General features: G+C 42.6%; 2 long non-coding RNA genes across 4 annotated transcripts in view; one reads left to right on the top strand and one right to left on the bottom strand.

Annotated features, from left to right (window-relative positions):
* The window catches only part of LOC309621214, a 632915-nt gene that overhangs the window by 168427 nt on the left and 450406 nt on the right, over positions 1-14082 (bottom strand). The window lies entirely within an intron of this gene.
* The window catches only part of LOC309621177, a 147348-nt gene continuing 137000 nt past the window's right edge, over positions 3735-14082 (top strand). For 2 of the 3 annotated variants that reach the window (XR_014239784.1, XR_014239786.1), the window contains exons 1-2: positions 3735-3948; positions 6084-6181. This is a non-coding gene — a long non-coding RNA (uncharacterized lncRNA). Of the gene's footprint in view, positions 3949-4586; positions 4832-6083; positions 6182-14082 lie in introns of all 3 variants that reach the window. The other variant, XR_014239785.1, reaches the window with a different exon arrangement.

Here is a 14082-nt window from a genome sequence, read left to right as displayed (position 1 = left end):
CCCTACTCCAGAATGACTTCATCTTAACTTACATCTTAATTACATCTGTAAAACCCTATTTCCAAATTAGGTCACATTCACAGGCACCATGGGTTAGGATTTCAACATATTTTTGGGTGGACGCAATTCCACGCACAACATCTGGTGACCAACAATGTTTGTCCATGCCTAGGAATAAGGCTTTGATTGGCAGCCATGAAACAGACCAAAACAAAATGGTCCGTGGGGTAGGAAACCATGATCTGACTAGCCTGATGTGCTAATCAGTTGTGCTAACCAGTCCTAAATGTATTTACCCTATCACACCGGCTGTAACACCTTCTTTCTTTCTCTTCCTTCCTCCCTCCCTCCCTCCCTTTTTCCTTCCTTTCTTTTCTTTCTTTCATCATGGAATGATATGGTTAAATATTTGGTGCTGTGAAATTTATGGGAAGATCTGGATCAGAAAAAGGTACTTTCCTGTGAGTAAGGTAAATACTGAGGAAATACTGAGGTACTCATCAGTTTATCACATACCCCCATACCATAAGAGAGAGCTTACCTAGGGTTTTGTAACTGAAGGATCTGTTACAAGTATTCAGGTTTATATTTAGCTTTGAATTATACACACACACACACATCCACATACACACACACACATATTTTTAAGTAACTTAGCTGACAGCATCAACATTTCATTCTGAGCATTCCGTGGGTGGTATTGTCTCTATCACCATTGTCTTGTGAGATAACTGGTCACATATTTCCCCAGCACAAGGAGACCAATTAAAGTAATTGGCATTCTGCAAATTTGAAACAATGCCTTGCTCACTAATCCCGATCAGCCAAAGTGAAGAAACTTAGTTCATGCTTTTCTTAGAGCCAGAATAGGAAATTTTGGCAAAAAGAGCTGTCCCATCATCTTCCCTTCTCCTGTAAATCATCTCCAGGTCTGCAATTCTCAGTTATCATAGGAAAGAAAGGAGAGAAGGCCATGCACTAGGCTCAGGCTCACGATAAGTGAACAAAAATTATTAAAATAATCATCAGGAGAAACTTTCTCTAGAGGGGAAAGCTAATGTGTTATAAAGCTCTTTATACGGGCGAGGATCAGAATGGGAGATGCCAATAGGATTAAGCTGTTACAACGAACTTATTTTTTGTTTTAACCTCACTGTTTTGAACTTGGACTGGTCATTGGAACTCCTTCTCCTTGACTCTACATGGGATGTTCAGATCTGTCCTTATCAATGTCACAAAAATACTTTTGAAAACAAGTGGAGGGTGACACAGGATTCCCTGGAGACATCCTGAGTGTCCAGATGCACTTTCTTATTGAAAGATCAGTGAAAAATTCTCAATAGCCCAGGCACTAAAAGGGAAACGTGAAATGTAATGGTGTAATGATGTTTGGTCAGTGGAGCAAGAGATTTGTAGCCGTGAAAGAAAATACAGATAAAGTTATTTGGATTATGCTTTTTATACATCTCTTAGCATAATTTGGGCTTAGAAAGGATCTCAATTGTGATTTTGTTGGCTTAGTTTTGACCTGAACAAAACGGATTTGCTGGTTTTGTTTCTCCTTTTTATTCAAATGGGACACACCCTCCTGGTTTTGAGAAATCTGATCGTTATCTCTTAGTTAGAACCAGGCCTGATGAAATACTCTTTCCAGTTTTGGATGTTTGATCATGCTGGATTCCTACCAAAAACCTCAGGGGAGACTTGAGGGATAAAGATGACTGTCAAGTGAGCTATGGATTAGGGCCTGATTCTTTGGTAGAAGTTCAATGAAAATAGTTTAGGCAAAGGTAGATTCAATAAGGCAGACAAAAATGCTTTGGGGAATAAGCAAGGCAAAGCAAACACACAGGAACTCATTAAAGCAGCAGCCAATGAGCAATTCACAACCAATATCTGATATATAATTTAAGACCCAAAGGTTACTTAATATCAACTCTATTGCAACACACAAGCACAGAAAAATCTGGCTGGCAATTGTTCTTGAGCTTGCCTTAGCTGTTTTTATTTCACGCAAGTGTTTCTCCGGAGGCACAAAAAAAAATGTAAGAGTAAAATCGGATTTATCAGAGGCATTTACTTGGATTAATTAGGTAATAAAAGCATTTTCAAATTGCTAATTTACTAAGCAATGCCACTGGAATGCTGAATTACTTTACTTTTATTATGATGATCAAAAGAGATAAATGCAGGCCTGGCCACAAAACCAAAGCAGAGGGAAGAGAGGCCGCAGTCATTCTTTGCATAATTACTGGTATTTGTCATCCTTGCCTTGAAAAGGGGATCATCAGGTTTTCTAAAGACTGTTTTCTCTGCTTCAGAGCCTCTTCTTCAGCGTGCTGTTTATCATCAACGTTGTCCTCATTTACCCAGCAACAAATGCACGACGAATATGCTTTTCATTAGTCAATTTAATGAATTTAATTTTGGTCCAAAATGTTAATTAAAGTGTGCATTTCATTGTTATAAGGATACAACTGAAAAAAAACTCTTGGTTCTCAAGTGTTAGGTTAAATGACTAAAAGCAGAATTGAAAAACAGGGTTAATCAGTATGAAATTTAGTGTTGTGAGCCTAAGGTTGATTTTGATCATCAATTATAATTAATTTCCTATCCCTTTAAGAAAACAAAGGCTCAAGAACCATGGTATCTACAGCTTTGTTTACATTTAAGGAGACATTTTTGAAGAAAACAAGTGTAAGAGGAAACAAAGTTTGCCGCAAAGAGAAAAGCCCTAAAGAAAAAGCTGCTATCCATCACTAGAAAATGAATACGAATTGTATTATTTCTTGGCTTTAAAAAAAAATCTGTTCTTTGCCAAATCTAACAATGTTGCCAACCTGGAAGAAAAAGGATCCATTTTTTTTACATAACCACATTTAATAATTTCCATGAAACTGACATTTTAGAACTATGGCAAAAAGCCAAATTAAAACTTTTGGGTTCCTAATCCCTAAATCCCGAGCTCGTTTTCTTAAGAAATACCTACGATACACTTTAAAAAGAACCCAATTAATAATTACATTGGGCTTAAATAACGCATACACACTGGATCTGCTTCTGGAAAACACAGCTGTTCTGTTATTTATATTTGGCTATTTTTAAAAATTAGAGCTGTGGCCATATATATATATAAAGTAACTTTTTTAAAAAAACAGTGAATCTGTTGTCTTCTACATCATTACATTTGAAAAAAGCCCCTACAACCAATTAGCTTGGAAATCTCATATTCATGCTTCTGAATGTTGCTGCGGTGGTAACAAGGAAAGCAGCACATCCAGGTATTTAATGTATCAGAAACAAGGCACAGGCAGCAACTTGTATCCCGCGGCAGTTGACATGCTAATTTCTTCGCCTCCTCTCTCGCGCACACTCCACCCCGCTTCACCCACCCCCCTTCCCCCCAAGACACGAGGTACCCTCTGGGCCGTGGAAGGTGCCTCGCGGGGAGTGAAGAGACACCGGAAGAGCGAGGGCAGAGCGCGCGGTGCCCACGCCCTTGGCCGCTGGGTGAGTGCGGGCGGCCGCCGCGGGCTGGGGGAGAGGGGAGCGGGGTAGGAACGCGGGGTGGAGGCGGAACCCCTCCACCCTCCTTCGCCCGGGACTGGGGATCTGCGGCAGGAGGCGCGGGGCCCGCAGCCCCCGGCTGGGCCCGGGCGAGGATGGGCGGGCGGGGGGCGGAGCGCTGCGCTGCGCTGCGCGGGGCGGCGGGAAAGGGGCGGGGAGGACAGCTCTGGCTCGGGCGGGCTGAAGGACGGTGGCAGAACCTGCGGGCTAGGTGGGAGGCTCAACCTCACGGAGGAAGGGGAGCGAGGACCGCCGCTGCCGAGGAGCGAGGAGACGTTTGGAGGCCGAGGGTCAGGCCGCCGCCACCTCCTCCAGCAGTGGACACGGCGGAGACGGCGCAGCCGGCGGGCGCACCGGCCGCAACGGCCACCCTGCGCGCAGGTGGGCAACCCCGCTGCGCTCTGTCCCCTCCTGGGCCGCCACGGGCCGGATGCCCTCCCTTCCCGGCCGCTGAGCTCAGGGACGAGGGCTGGACAAGTCCGGGGGCCGGAGGAAGGTGCACGGCCCCTCAGGGTGCACGCTTGTGCGCGCGCGCTGTGCTAGGTGGGGAAGAGGCGCGGAAAAGCTGCGTCCCTCGGGAGTCACTCCCTCGGGAGTCACTCCCTCGGGGTTCGCGGTCCCCATCCCACCCCCTCCTGACGAGCTGACCCCCCGAGCGGCTTCGGAGGACTGCGACCCCCTTCCCCTGCCCGCAGTCTCGGTGGTGCGTGCAGTTCGCCCCCCTCTTCCCAATCCACACCCAGCATCCATCAGGACGCCCCTGCTTGGGGCCCGCGGGACTGTAGGAACCTTGGGAGAAGAGAGTGGTGGCAGGACCAGGCGGGGCGTGTGCGGGGAAGGCAGGAGTTGCTCGAGTATTGTCTGCCGGGGCGGGTGCCTGAGCCCGCGCGCTCCCTAGCCCTTTCAGGGCCAGAGGTGGAGGTGGGGGTGTGTGGATGGGGGGACGGGGGTGGGAGAGCGGGTTTGCCGAACTTCCCTCCGAAGGCTGACTGTGTACATGCACTTGGCGCCTTGTGCAGGTTTGGACGAGGGTTTCAAGGAGGCACGTGGGAGCAGGACTGGTCGCTGGTGGGCCCCCCAAAGAGCCTCTTGGGATGGCCCAGCGCGCCTTTGGGGTTGGGAAGGAAGGGAGAGTGTGAGTGTGTGTGAATGTCCGTCCTACGGAGGAGGAGGAGGAGAGTGGATCAAGGAGACTTGATTTTCATGGATTTGCTGCAGTTCCTTAAACCAGACCAGACTTTCGGGGCATTAAAGTGAATCACCGGTAAGTAGGGACGGGTCCCTGGTGGGGCTAAAAAAGGCCCCGGGGTTTGCCGGGTAGCGGGCTCGGCGGGCCTGCTTGCTGTGTGGCTTCTGGCGCTGTCTCGCCTAGGGGTGGGGGTGGGGATGGGAGTGGGGGGGGGGTAGGGAGTGGTGCCTGTGTCTTTGGTTTAAGGTGCTGGAGCTGGGGCACTTGTCCTGGATAGACTGTGGGACCAGGAGGAGGCAAAAAGCTGTGCGGTGCCGTCTGTTATTCTCAATTAACTCTGGAATCTCAGTGTCTGTCTGTCTGTCTCTCTGTCCTCTCTCTGTGTTCTCTCTCTCAGACACACACGCACACACACACACAAACACACACACTTCACACTACAGACCCTGGCGTAGTCTGCTTGTCTGTCTGCCTCTGTCTGTCACACACATCCACACCACACACACACCCTGGTTCGGTCTGTTATTCTAAATCAACTCCGGGATCTCAGTGTGTGTGTGTGTGTGTGTGTGTGTGTGTCTGTCTGTCTGTCTGTCTGTCTGTCTCTCACGCACACCACACACAGACACATCCCTCTCGTCCCATGGCTGCTTTGACTGATAGTTGCTCATGGATTTTATTCGTTACTTGTTCTGCTCATGGATTTTTATTATTCTTTTTTTTAAGAAAAAAGACCTACCTGTATGAAAATCTGTGGGGTGTCAGAAAGACCTTTCAGCACTCACCCACATTCAAATCAAGAATAGGGCTTTAGGATGAAAATACCCCACCTAACTGTTTTAGATCGGACAAAGCTCTAGTTGGTGTTAGAATTAACATTATTATTTTAAATAGACATTTTACCACCGTGCGACAGAGTAATCTTTGCCTGGATCTCTCCCTCTCTCTTTTCTTTGCGGTAATTTACAGAATTCTTAATTACCCAATTAACAAAGTGGTCAAGTTGTCTTCTAATATTAAAAGACAGGTCTTGAAATGGTTGTAGGGTTGGCATGAGAATGGGTTCTGTGACTCCATCTCTTCCTTTAATGAACTGATCAGAGTGGTGTTGATCTAAGACTTATGTATGGTTCGATTTCTAAATAATTTATCAAACCGTTGGGCGAGAGGGACTCCTTACAAATTTTCCACACAAAAGAGAGAGAACACTTTTATCTCTTGGAGCAAATATTTTGCCACTTTCCCTTCAATTGTCCCTGTTAGATGCCTAGAAAAGATGCATGGTTGATGAATAAATACATGGCTTATTTCTCTTTTATGTCTACAGGTGGCAGTGTAGAAGCCAAGATGGGAGCTTCTAGAAGTGCTTTCGGAAAAATAAGACTGAACCCGAGTAAGCAAGCACAGGGACCTGAAAAACCACAGGTATGTAGAACAATTAATCCACCTATCTGGCTTTAAAATTATTGCATTCCAGTATCTTGACATTTATATCGACTTTTAAGAAGTGAAATGTACTTTGAGGTCTTCTCAAAGGAGAAAACAAGTGTATTCTATTGCAGACGATGTATTTAAATAAAAATACTGCACGTCATTATACTGCGTTACTTTTTACTGCTCTAAAAATGAGGCATTGTGTTTCCCATTGTGACCACGTGGCTTTGCACTTAACCAGTTGTTGCTTGATGCTTGCTTTTAAAAACACTTTTCCTGAAACTGTATAAAACTGCAAATTGTTCTGAATAATTTAATTTGGGACACTGTTACCCAAGCCACCCTACTGAGTCGACATAATAGTATCTGCTTTTTATAAAATCTGTGTCTCACTGTTGACTTGACATCTCACTTATCAGAATACCGATGCATTAGGCTGCTGCTTCTTTTTTTTTTTTTTTTTGGCTGCACCGGGTGGCATGTGGGAATCTTAGTTCCCAGACCAGAGAATGAACCCGTGCCCCCTGCAGTGGAAGGTCAGAGTCCGAACCACTGGACTGCCAGGGAATTCCCTAGGCTGCTTCTTTTAAACCAGCCCTTCTGTTTTTAACCAGCTTGTCATTTTTCTCCTCCTACCTTGCTGCTTTTCCAAGCCCAATATGTAACAGGTACCTTCATAATTCACCCACTTGACTCAACTAATGACAGGTTTAATATGGGATCAAAGACAGTCAAGTTCTCAAGTTCAGAAAGTTTTTCACTGTGACACAATTCAAAAGAATTTGCCTTTGGTCATCATTAAAATATAAGGTTTTGCATATTAAGGCCCTTTTTCAACCACTGGGTATGTTATGAGTGGTAGAGGAAGTGGGTATGGGGGTGGGGGAAGTTCACCTTTGTGGATTTTAATTTTCTTTCCTTAGATTTGTGGGCCATAGCTAATGATGCTTTCACGGGGAAGCTAAAGTTATTATCATATTGGTTGTACAAGGAGCAGGCATCAAAATGGCTGTTAAAGAGGATGAAGCTTTCTCTTTCCTTAGGGGGTGTATGCTTTCATCCAATGCCAGAATGCGGAGATATCTTTTGATTTTTGACATTCTGCCTTTATGGCTGAGGAGGGATTTGTTTAGCTCCTGCCAATGAGGGTGTAAAACAAAGTCAGATGCTGTTCTTGAAGCTTAAAAAGATCAAATTGGACACTTATCAGTAGAAAGCAAATCGGGAGCTCTGACTCAAAAAGTATAGACTAAACTAAAGACTGGAAGGTTGTTTACTGGAAAGATCCCATGGGTATGGAGTGGCTTCAGGAAAGCTCTTGGACATTTAGGAACACATAAATTTGCACTGCGTGGGACTTAGATTCATTATCTGACTCTAAACTGGGAAGTAACTAATCATCGCTCAGTGTGGCTAAGAGGAATAGGGTCTAATCTTCTAAGTCAGAAAGGAAAGGAGCAAAGATGAGATTTTATTCCTTTTCGGAATGATAGCATTCTCATTATAGAGACATCAGGTGCTTTAGAGATATTTTATTTTCGAGGTATAACATACATACAATAAAGTGTGTAAAATGCATTAATCTGAAGTGTACTGCTCAATGAATTTTTACATGTGTATATGCCCGTGGGACCACCACCCAGGTCAAGACATAGAACATTTACAGCACCCCAGAAGATGTCCTTCTCTTTCCCCTTCTGGTCAGTTTTCATCCCACTTCCAACCTGAAGGTGACCACATGGTGATTTTGTTTTCACATTGTAGTTTTTGTTAAACTCCATCCACTCGTTTTGTTAGTTGCTAAGCTCCATATAAATAGAATCGTATAGAAGGGACTCGTGTGTGTGTGTGTGTGTGTGTGTGTGTGTGTGTGTATATCTTCTTTCATATAACATAATGTCTTTGCGATTCATCCATGTTACTGTATTAGTAGTTCATTCCAGTCTATTGTTGAGTAGTATATCCGTTGTATGGATAAACCACAATTTGTTTATCCATTTTCCTGTTGGATTTTTGGATTGTTTCCAGTGTGTGGCTAATATGAATAAAGCAGCTATGAATATTCTGGCTTATGATTTTTGGTGCACACGCTCACTCATTTCTTTTGAGCATATACCTTGGAGTGGAATTGTCAGATCACAGGGTAGGCTTATATTTAGCTTTAGTAGATATTGTCAAATGATTTTCCAAGATGGTTGTACCAATTTAAATTCGACCAAGAGTTCCAGTTGCTCCACGTTTTCACCAACACTTGGGTTTTTTTTGGCTTTTTAAATTTTAGCTACTTTTGTGGGGGCATAGTGGTATCTCCTTGAGGGTTTTTAAAATTGTGGTAAAATATACATAAAATTTACCATTGTAACCATTAAAAAATGTACAGTTAGTGGTGTCAAGTACATTTACTTTGTTGTGTAACCATCACCACCATCCATCTCCAGAACTCTTTTCATCTTGCAAAACTGAAACTGTACCCATTAAATGTTTTGTAACCAGCTTATTTCATTAGCATAATATCCTTAAGATTCATTCATGTTGTAGCATGTGTCAAATTTTCCTTTCTTTTTATGGCTAAATAATGTTCCATTGTATGAATATACACCACATTTTATTTCTCCATTTGTCTGTTGGTGGACACTTGGGTCGCTGCCGCCTTTTGGCTATTGTTGTGAATAATGCTGCTAAGAACATGGGTGTACAGATATTTCTTTGAGACCCTGCTTTTAATTTGGGGGGTACATACCCAGCAGTGGAATTGCTGGATCATATGGTGATTCTGTTTTAATTTTTTGAGGAACCACCATACTGTTTTCTATAGACATTGCACCATTTTACATTCCCAACAGTGTATAAGGGTTTCAGTTTCTCCATACCCTTGCCACCACTTGTTATTTATTTATTTTTTGATAGAAGCCATCCTAATGGGTGTGAGGTGGTCCTTAAGGTCTTAATTTATGTTTCCTGATGAGTAATGTTGTTAAATGCCATTTCACATACTTATTGGCATTTGGATATCTTTTTGTGAAAGTCCTGCTAAAATCTTTTGCCCAGTTTTGAATTGGATTGATTTTTTTCTTATTTCTTTGTCAAAGTTCTTTTGTATTCTACACATGGGTCCTTTGTCAGATATATGTATTACAGACATTTTCTCCCAGTCTGGCTTGCCTTTTCATTGTCTTCACAGTATCTTTTGATGATTTTTAATGAATCCAATTATCAGTTTTTTTTTCTTTCATGGCTATTGCTTTTTATGTTCTATTTATGAAATCTTTGCCTACTTTGGGGTTATTTTTAAAAACTTCCTTTCTAGTTACTGACAATATATAAAGGCAATCTGTTTGGAAGATGCAATAAATTAACCAGAAGCAGATTTCAAAAAAGTACCCTAAGAATGAAAGTTAATGATGTTCTTTGCTGCAGCAGGTGCCAGAAGGGGTTTGAAAAAAAGTGTGTTTTTCAGTAAAATACATGGACACAGATGCTCTTACTCAAGCGGCTCCTGTTGCCATCTCCCCCGACCCCCGCACTGATTACGACCTCAGGGCCCCTCTAAAGTGGGAGGAACCCTAGGGAAGAGCCCCGTGGATGACTTGGCTAGGGGAAAGAATGTGGCAAAAGGGATGGTTTTCTATTTTTCCTTAATTGGTAATCCATACTTTCTGAGCGATCCTTCCTCTCCTCTCTTCCATCCCCAAGGAGGGTTGCTGCTGTTTGGTGCTGCTGCTTTCCTTTGCCTCTGAAATATCCATGTCCCTGGGGATTCTGCCATTCATTAGCTTTTGCTCTTCTCCAGCTCCATCTTTTCCCTGAAGGCCCTGTGTTCACATTCACTCTCCTGTCTTGAGCTGGCCCTCTCCTCCTAACCTGTGTTCTGAAGACTCCCCAGGTCTTTATCACCTGTTCCCACCACCCGTTCCTCAGCATAAGGTCCAGATCTGTATCCTTCTCTGCCTCCTGGACATTTCCCACTGGGTATCCCACAGGTGCCTTTCTTTCTTCCTCCCTCCCTCCCTTCTTTCCTTCCTTCCTTCCTTTTTAATTGAAGTATAGTTGATTTACAACCACAGGTGCCTTTCTAAAAAACCTATGGTGTTCCTTTCCAGTCCACTCTTCTGCTTTTATACCTTAATGAATGTATTTGCTATTAATCTAGGATCCCAAAGTAGAAATCTTGGCACTGTCTCTGATCCTCCCATGCAACTTATATCACCCTCACAGCCCATATTTAGGTGGTTGTCAAGGCTGCTGGATCCTTCTCCTGTCTCTGAAACATCTTTCAGAGGCATCTTCTCTTCCCTATATTTGCTACCTCGTCGTTCAGGTCTCCTTGAGGATTGTAATAATAGCCTCCCAATTCATCTCCCTGATTCTTACTCTTGCCTCTAATCCCCCACTTGTCATCAGCTTTCGTTTCCTAAAACACAGATTTAATCACGTCATTTCCCACTTAAAAAATGATGTGTAACTCTCCATGCCTACAAGAGGCATTCAGATCCCGTAGCATGATTTACAGTATGACACCCTTCATTATTTGCCTTCAACCTGCTTTTCCTGCTCTGTCATCTGCCATTTCCTCCCCGCACTCCATCTGTCTTAAACTGTTTTCCATTCCTAGAACATTCCTTGAGCTCTTTTCCTGCATATGTGCTTTTGCACATGCTGTTTCTTCTACTTCTGATGTACATTCCTGTCCGCTGGTGACTTACTGGTTTTTCATTAAAAACCAGCTCAAATGTGACCTCTTCTTTGACTGAGCCTTTGTATCCTCTAAGTAGACCTTGTTATTCACAGTTAGGGGAATGACTCCGTAATTGCAGGCACTATCGCAGATTAATCTTTGTACCCCCAGAGCACTACTTCAAATATAGAAGGTGTTTAACAAATGTTCACTGAATGAATAATTCATGAAGAAGCTATTCCTTACTATATCAGTTAGCTTTGGCTGCTCAACCAACCACCACAGTATTGGCTTGGTTAGTGGTTTAAAACAACCAGCATTTAGTTAGTTCTTGATTCCGTGGGTTGGCAATTTGGGCAGGACCCACCTGGGCAGTTCTTTGGATCTGGGCAGGTTTTTTGCTGGGCGGGTTGGGGGCTGGATCTTCCAGGATGGCCTCAGCTCCTCTCCACACGGTTTCTAATCTTTAACCAGGCTAGTGTGGCCTTGTTAACACTGTGGGTGGCAGAGTTCTAAGAGAGGGTGCGGAGGCATGCAAGACTTCTTGAGGATTAGGCTTGCGACTGGCACAAGGTGGTGCCCTCTGAATTCTGTTATCTGAAACAAGTCACAAAGCCAGCCCTGATTCAGGAGGTGGGGAAATAGATTCCTTCTCTTGAGGGAGGAGATGCACTCATGCTGCAAGGAGCACAGATAGAGGAGAATAATTGCAGTCATTTTTACACTTACCTAGGAGCAGGAATATGAGATTAGACCAGGCTTGGTCCAGAGGGCTGATTACACGTAGGTCCCCAGTAGGGAAAATAGTTTTGACCCTGACAAATTGCGTCTGTTTGCATCTAAGATGAGCCTAACCAAGATGGTCCATTGGTTCCTAGCATCCTCCTTTGGCTCTCCCCTCAAGTCCTCTCTCCTTATCCTTTTTTATCCAAAGCATGTTTAAGACGGCCCCAGTTTCCTTTTGGTAGTGATGAAGTACCATTGTTGCTGTGGGATGGGGGCATTGCTCTTCAGTCCTGGTGAAAGGAGAAACGTCTCTCCTCCTCCTTCATTCTGGAAGCTGTTGTAGATACCCTTGGGCATTGGGGAACCTTCTCATTATGGAGCACCCTTGAGTATTTGCCATTGATTTGTCTCTAGCATCTGATTTAAGAGGCATTTTTGGAAAAGGAGAATGTCAGGAAGTGAAAAGAGATCTGATTGATTGAGGCTGTTCATCTGTGTTCTCCCTCACCATGTGTGAAAATTGAAGCTATAGTCCTACTGAGAAACAGTAGTAGTAGTTTACCCAATCTTAATGTTTGTGTGCTTTTCCAGCTGCTACAAACTATTCAGAGTGGAAACATGAATTTAAAAGTTTCTGATTTACTACCTATTAAAGGATCCTTTTTAAGGACCAGAGTTCATTAGGAGGAAGTATTGTTCCAATATACAGGTAGTAGATTAGTTGAAACATACGTGAAGTGACCCCAATTTTCCAGAGATAATATAGTAACCATGGATAGATTTGAGTTTTTCCAGAACTTTATTTTAGCACACATCTGTATGTTTTAAGAGAGCTGTTTGAAGTATTTAAAGAAAACATAAACATTTTACCTCATTCAAGCTTATTTCTACTAATCCTAGAGATACAAATGAACTATTAAGTGACCAAAAAGCCTAAAGGAATAGGAAGCACTTCAAGGGCCTTAAGACCCCCTCTGGCCTCTTTATGAACTCTCATGTGTTTTCAAAACCTCCTGCCTTGTGCCACTTCTAGATTGGCCATTGACACAGAGGCATGAAAAATCCACAACTCGAGTAATCCTCTGTCAAAATAACAGGTGTGCTACTATTTATGAAAATAGGACTTTCACTTATGTTAAAAAATATCTTCTAGAAGTTTTTCTCTTATGGCATGCTTTACCTTTTATTTTTCAGAGAACAGAAGATTTAGTTCACATCTCACTTATTTATAGATCAGTTTCTTATTGAATCTCTGTATTGCATTTGCTACTTACTTAAAATGACAACATCAATTCAAGTGGCCACAGTTTTTTTAGAAGACCATGACAATTTTGAGTTAGAATAATCAATATTTTTATCTGTTAATAATTTATCAAATCAAGGAATTATAACAGCTTGCAATAGGGTACTAATTGAGATAGCATTTACAGGTTACTCATGCTTTGTTTTTCTAAAAGAGCTAGTTTAATATCACAGACAATAGTCTAAAATATTTTATATATTATATTCCCAATATGTTGCATAATGTGTGTTTTCCTTCCCAACATATACTTACTGATGTATAAATACATAGTCTATATGTACTATACTATGTGGAGAGAGAAACACTGCTGTTCTGGTTCCCAGGAGGCTTCTAAATAGCTGTGGGGCCGGGCACATCATTCTAATGCTCTGGGCTTGTTTTGTCATCTCTAACATAAGGGTTGGACTGTTTATTTTTAAAGTCCCATTTTATTCTGACACTCCATCAGTCTTAATACTATGGTTGTATTTTTTCCCCCTGACTTTAGTAAACTATCATAAAACTCTTACTGGGATTAAAATTTTTTTATCGCATAAAATGTAGAATCACATTACAAGGTTAATGAAATGAGATCAGTGGCTAGGTGGAAACCAGGAGGCAAGGATCCATCATAGTATATTCAAATTTATGTTATTGTGGAATTTTCCTGTGCTTGGTCAAGAGCAGGGTGACTACAATCCCGCTAAAGAATGTACACTATTGTTGAGTAGGGTGTCCACCCCCACACTGTCCTCTTTATCATAACCTCTTCAAGAATAGGGAGGGCTAAGTTGTATTAGACTAAGTTTGGGGGTGGCTACATGACTTCCTCAGTGCTTGCCAGCTTTTTGTACTAAACATTTGACATTCACAAGTCCAGGTGTGGTTTTCCTTATATCATCCTGCTTTGGTTTGCTGACTTTCTTGAATTTGAGGGTTGATGTCTTTCATCAGTATTGGAAAATTCTCAGCCATTGTCTCTTCAAATATTGCTTCTGTCCTCTTCTGTCCTCACTTCCTTCCCTCTGGCTCTCCAATTAAATGGTCAGGAGATTCTTCATGTTTCTTACGATCTATTTTTCTTTCTTTCCCCTTTTCTATTTGAGTTTTAACGTGAATGTTTTCCATTGACCTTTATCTTTAAGTTTACTAATCCTGTCTTTTGCTCTGTCTGGTATTGAACCCATCCAGTGAGTTAATATCAGGCCT

Source organism: Balaenoptera borealis (assembly GCF_965194805.1).
Source record: "Balaenoptera borealis genome assembly, chromosome: X".
NCBI classification, from domain to species: Eukaryota; Metazoa; Chordata; class Mammalia; order Artiodactyla; family Balaenopteridae; genus Balaenoptera; species Balaenoptera borealis.
The sequence above is the reverse complement of the archived record's forward strand: the minus strand, read 5'-3'. Positions and strand labels throughout refer to the sequence as shown.